The sequence below is a fragment of the Helianthus annuus genome, chromosome 5 (assembly GCF_002127325.2).
Source record: "Helianthus annuus cultivar XRQ/B chromosome 5, HanXRQr2.0-SUNRISE, whole genome shotgun sequence".
Classification (NCBI taxonomy): Eukaryota; Viridiplantae; Streptophyta; class Magnoliopsida; order Asterales; family Asteraceae; genus Helianthus; species Helianthus annuus.
The window spans coordinates 110730955-110737845 of NC_035437.2; positions in this window are offsets into that span (position 1 = coordinate 110730955).

Sequence of the window (6891 nt, forward strand, 5' to 3'; positions counted from 1 at the left end):
GATTCCGCCTTCGTATGTGAAGATGAACTACTTCGACTGACTTTTCGGGTCATAGAACGGTCCAACAATGGTAACATTTTTGGGGACAATTGTTATGGGTGAAATTCTGAGCCCATATCCCGGTTAATATCTTAAGATATATCTTAGTTGTATGATATGTGTTCATACCCGGGATGCTGACTCAGGATATTGGTTACATCCTGAGATGGTATCCTGAGGATCACTAACGAATTATGTGCAGGAGCTCGCGTCCAAGCTTGCAACGTTCATAAGGACCTTTTCCTCGGAAGAATTGCTCTAAGTTGTTCAAAGAAGAACGTTGAACCCGCTTTACCTGGTCTCCAACGTCTACAAAGGAATATTAGAAGGCATCCCATATTTATAGGAAATTTTGTTTCTATTTCTTAGCTATAAATAGATGGATAAATCAGATCGAATAGGACAAAACAACACTCACTGCTCTCTAACACTTCAACTCTCTCGCAACTCTCACTTTCACAAAAAGCATTGTAACACTTAGCGATCTGATCAATATCCTGCACTGTATCCTGACGTTTGAAGTAATAAGAAGAACAAGGCAGCTGCGATTGTCAGCTCCCGAGGTTTTATGCTGACGATCTAGATTGATCAAGGGCTTTCCTCGTATATCTCGTGTCATCCCCTTTACTTTTTGCACATTGTTTGATCATAGATATAGCTCGATATCCTGAGTTATATCCTGAAACTGTTTTAGCAAGCAATCAATTCAGCATATTTACAACACGAATTCTTAGCACACTACCTCACTTAACTAATTTGATCACTAAATTGCCTAGGTAATTTTTGACCAAAACAGTTTGTAATTTGCTACGTATCATTAAAATAATAATAACAATAAGGGGAAAGGGAATATGAGGATGCTATACAGGTAAGTTATATGTGAACCATCAAAACCACGGAGTTTTGATTATACCCTCTGTTTTGGTCAAAAATCAGACTAGGATAATGCAACCAAATCTTCTTTTGTGAGGTGTGATGCTTGAATTGAATTGCGAATGTATGAACAACTTGTAAACAAAATGAACAAGTGACACAAGGATTTATACGAGAAAAAAGCCCTTGATCAAGAGATGATCTCTGGCACAAAAAACCTCGGGTGATGGAAACTACCGATCACTAATTAATTAAATGATCTTTACAACTCGGGATGATAACAAGCTTGTTATAAGGATCACTAGTGTGTAATGTGTATGAAATCGCCAATAAACTATTGAGAGCTGTTTCGAGTGTGTGTTTTTGCTAACTGTTCTAATTCAAGCTTGTTATCCCCTTATAAAAATAGAAATAAACTAGCTAACTAACAATCCGAAAAAGGTGCTAGCTTCCCACGATCTCCATAACGTTCACAATGGTTATGCACGTGTGGAATTATAAGGTATATTCCCCTGGAATCTCGGCAAGACCAAGTCCCATTCGAATACTCCTGCAAAACAAGCTCACATACAATAGAAACAACCGTTAGTGTTAGGATAACAATGAGGATCTTGGATCCTTAATTCTGCAACATCTTCTGAGGATCCCTTAATTCAAACAGAATTGAGGATCCGTGATCCTGGCTGATTTTGTGGATCCGTGATCCTTAGGTTTAGAAAATCCATCCCTAGCACCCTCATTTATTTTTTTATATATTTATAAAAGATATCAAGTACTCTTCACAAAAAATCACGTACTGTTCCATTCCAAGATCCTCAATTTCTGAACCTTATTCCTGCGATTCCAACTTCCAAACGAAGATCTGCAACAAAGGTTATTACATGTTTACATGTGTCAATCAATCTCCAATTCTTAATAATATTGAAGCTATACTTAATTTTCCTAATCAACCTGGCTTTTCTTGGTTCCCATGTTATGGCAAACATATGATATTTTTTTTATTTTTTAAAATCATCTTACTCTTCAATTTTTTTTATTATAAGTTTAGTTGTTTTTTTTTGTGAAAAAAATATGTTTCCATCGAGAATTATGTCCTTTTTTTGACTTTTTCTTTTGTTGGTACACTTTATGTGGACGCGACTTGACTTGGTTCGATTCGATTCAGTTCGACTTGGTTAGGTTCGGCTCAAGCCCGACGTCGCGACATTTCTCCGTCATGTGCCCCAGAGTTCGACACGCGAAGCACGGAGAGCCGAGAACCAATTCCCGATGACACATCACCATGACATCATCATGATGATGTCACATGGTTGACTAACCTTTGCAATAGGATTTTGTGAATTCATGTGAACGTATATTAAAGTCTGTTGGGCAACTTCTATTGGACGAAACCTTCACATGGGCCGAATCAATTACATTGGGCCACTCACATGGGCCGAAACCTTTTAATTCTGCATGCATGTCGACAAAACTCCTTGAGGTTTCGTCGACTTTGAAGTTTCGTCGTTTAAGGTTTCGCCAACTAAGGTTTCATCGACCCTGGCCTATATATACAGAAAACTAGCAAACTGAAGACAGAAGATAGAGTACACACAAAAAAGATAGTTAGAGAGTTCTGTGTGAAACTTGTAACAGTGTGTGTGTATATATACTGATTCTCTTCACTTAATCAAAGCTTTGTGAATCTTTGGTTACTTTGTGTTTGTTCTGTTTTGCTTTGGTTTGCATACTCTCGTGGATTCCGCACTCGTTAGTGTGTTAACAAACAAGGAAGTAGGTTTAATCTTGATCCTCCAAGTGGACCTACAAGTGGTATCAGAGCTTTGGTTCTCTTCCTTGTTTAAAACCAAGCAAAACCTTGTGTTTGAGCAAGTTGTGAAGTCTCTGTAAGTTGTTTTTGAGTTCAAGAAAGTAAAGTTTAAAAAAAAGTGTTTAAAACCTGGTGAAAGTTTGTTATTTGGAGAAAATTTTTACAAAAACCCAGTTAAAACACATGGAGACATGCTAGGAATAGGTTTTTCTTAAAATTTCTTTCAAAATCTGTGTTCGTCAAATTTTTTCCGGCAAGACTGTTGATCGGAAAAGTCACCGGTTAAAGGTTGGTAAGGATAAGGTTGAAAAGATTTTCTGAAAAAGTTTGATTTTGAATGTTTGTTTTCTAACTAATTCAAGGTAGCCAGCTACTAACTTTCGTAGACTCAGAAAAAGCAAGTTTCTAAATATAGTGAAATCTCACCAACCATTTCCTGTTGACCAGTTGACGAAGGCCCTGACTCTACACTCTTCATCAACTGTTGGGCTATGCAAACAATTTCATTGGGCCATATTTTTTTATGGTATTTAAACTTGGGCCAACTAAACTTCATTCAGTCTTCGTAGACTATATATTAATCGTGTTATATTAATAGTCTTCGTAGACCATTACATTTGTTGTTTATAAAAAAAAAAAGTTTTGAAATTGTCAAATCTTATTAGTTTAATTTAAATTGTTTGTTTATAAAACTTCACAATGAGTTCAAATCCTTGGAGTTGGAGTGAAAACCCAAGTGTGCCACAAGATCCTTCACAATGGGTGAAAGGATTAATACCCAAAAAGGAAATCACCGAACATCAATGGGCATGTGTCGCGAATCAAAACAGTAGCATTCAAAATCTTCTTTTAAGCGAGAGTGAAACGGGAAGCAGCAATCGTCCACCAAAATTGAATCACATGAACGATTATCTATCATGGAAAAATCATTTTCATACATATGTTTTAGGGCAAAACACCGAATTGTGGACATGCTTTATCACACCGTACAATGAAGCTCTCGAAGAAGCAGGTTCTAACGCATAAGCTTTGGTGGGATTGAGCGAAAATGATAAAAAGGCTTACGATATCGAGAAGAAAGCATTTGCTATCCTTACGCATGAACTTCATAAGGATATCTATCATCAATTTGCGTATTGTACAAGTACAAAGAACTTGTGGGACGTCTTGGAAGCGAGAGGAGAAGGAAATGCTGCAACGAGAAAGATTCGTCATGATTTGTTGAAGAAGGAGTTCGAAGCATTTTGGTTCATGGAAAATGAAACACTCTACGAGATGGCTACTCGGTATTATCACTTGATTAGTGAGATGCACTCATACAAGGTTCAGGCTACACAACAAGAGATGTTTATGCGATTTGCTGAGGCTTTGCCACCTAAGTGGAGTCAGTTCATTGACTTGTTGAAACATACTGGTGTTTTGGATACGGTTAGCATTTATGAATTCGTCCAAAAGCTCACTCGAGAACAAGGATGAAGAAGAAATTCAAAAGGCTAAACGACTTCCCGTTCCACAAAATCCCGAGATATACTATGGAGGTATTAATATGGGGGTTAGTACCAGCCAACAACAACCGAAGCTACAAACCGCATTTGTATCAAATACAAATCCTTATGGTCTTCAACTACCTTGTCAACCATCCCTTCAACAACAACCATCTCAATTCACACAATCCACCCTACAACTACCTTGTCAACCACCTCCTCAACAACAACCCTCTCCATTCACACAATCCACCCTACAACTACCTTGTCAAACATCTCCTCAACAAGCCTTTTATGGAAACAACAACACTCAATCTTCAAATCCCAGCACTGTAAGATTCGATACCTCAAACTTCACCAAAGTAAGTGTGGAAGGTGCTCGGGAACATATAGAGATTCTAAACACAATAGTGAGTGCCTATTGTGGATTAGTCGTTGGTCAAATTGGGAACATTAATTTGACAGATGAAGACTACCAGCAAATAGACAGGGGGAAATGGAACTGATGGATATTAAGTGGGCGTTTGCTAGTGCAGTGAGAAGGGCTAAGGACTACATGAGAAGAACGGGTAGAACAAGTTTAGAAAGCAAAAGGGATACTAAGTATGGTTTTGATAAGGATGCAGTTACATGCTTCAATTGTGGTGAGAAAGGCCATTTCAAACGGGAATGCACTCGACCGAGCAGACAAGGAAATCAAAATCCTTTCAGAAACCAGTCAAGCTCATCAAATTCCAGTCAAGTGAGCAATGACAGGGGCATTGTAGTAGTTAACAATCCGGGTAACTCAAACCAGTCAGGGTCGTCCAATTCAAACAGGGCCTTAGTAGTTCATGCAGATGAAGGATGTGACTGTTCAGTTCAACCGGGAAATTGTCACACCCCGATTTCCACGTGTATCACCGGTGGGCCCGGTGGGGGATTACCGTGACGATGTTGGCAACAATATAGTCAAACCACACAATTATATATATATGCACAGCGGAAGCTTTAAAGATAAATATATATACTTCAACCTCTGGTGGTAATATCAAATATATTACAGAAGTCGAATGTATCCACAACGGATCAAAATAATAAAATATTGTTCATTCAGATACGGCATCGAGTTTGCGAGACTATTCGTGATGCTTAGGAAGCTAATACCAGCCAATTTCGTATAGTACCTGCACTTAATCTTTTTGGGGAAAATACGTCAGTTTACACTGGTAAATACATTCAACTGACACATTTGAAAATGTTTATTAAAATTGATTTGAATGCACAAGGCACAAACTCTTTTATAACTTGGGAAAATTATTAAAATCTTGTGAACGTATTACATGTTCTTTTATGCGTTCAGTAGCCCGGATCGTGCCGGGTTAAAGATTAATAGACACACCACATTGCGTAAAATCGTAGTATAGAAACCAACGGCTACGTCTTTTAATTAAATGTCGACAGTATATACCGGGTGTACGCCTACACCGGGATGTCGATGGTCGTGGCCATTTCGTAAAATGATGCCAAGGATATCCGGGACAACGGTCATTAACCCCCCAAAGGCTTTTAAGAAACAAAACTGTTTAAATGAGCCGATCATAATATTTAATTAACCACCTAAGCGATGGAAGATATGATGCTCAATCAAGCGGTATTATTATACTGTATCCCAAGCCCGTATAGGGGAAATAAGTTAAAAGTATTTACCTTTGCAAGTATATTCCTTAATTTGATTAAATCACCGATAGCTTTTACTGGGGCTCTTAATCTGGAACGAAGGTTTTAATTAACCTCTCCGAATCCTAACGGGTCTTTATAATGGCCGTAGCCTAGACCGGTTGGTTCCGGAATATAAATATGGTTTAATCGCGCGAAAAGGCGAAAACCGAGAATGGAATGTGATTCCGCCCCAAACAAGTTCAGAGACTTGTTTTATATGGGTTCAAGGTTCACACTCTGGATTTTGGGGTCAAAATAATATAGTTTGACCCGTATCGGCTAATTTATGAAAACTAGTTTCATAAGCCGAACCGTGCGCGCAATAGGCGAAACGGTTAACCATGAGAGTCTTACGCTTATTTCCTAAGTAAATATGCCTTAAAGAGGTTGTGGTATCAGTAGGATACCTTCCGTGATGCCCGTAACGAGTTTAAGTTAATATTACGCCCCGTAGGGGCTTTTCGGTCATTTTAAAGACTTTTAAAGGGCTTTTCGAGTTCTACAGGAAATCTGAGTTTCCCGATCAGTTTGTAAAGTCTAAAATACTTTATTTATTATTTAAAATCAGTGGCAACTGGAATCGGGTCAAAAGACCTTGTAGAACTCACGTTTTGGCCGAAAAGGGCATATTCGGTATTTACCGAACCGTAGCCATAACCGCAGGTTATGAGCAAGGTAAAAATTATTAAAAATCTTTAAAATTCCAAAAATATTATTTTATAACAGTGGGTAAAAGTTTTGGTGACGGAAACTTGGTTTAGGTAGGGGTTATGCTAATTGCGCCGTTTATTACAAAAGTTTTCTTATAAATGCGCTATTTAGCATAACTCTCATTCTAGACCTCGGATTGACGTGAAACTTTAAGGACATGCTTATAATTTAGTAAGCAAGGTTATGGTCCGTTCACGTGTCCGAAATACTCGTTTTATTTTTAAAAGGCCGTTACGGTCAACTTTTAGGCGATTGACGGAAATGCGTAAAAGA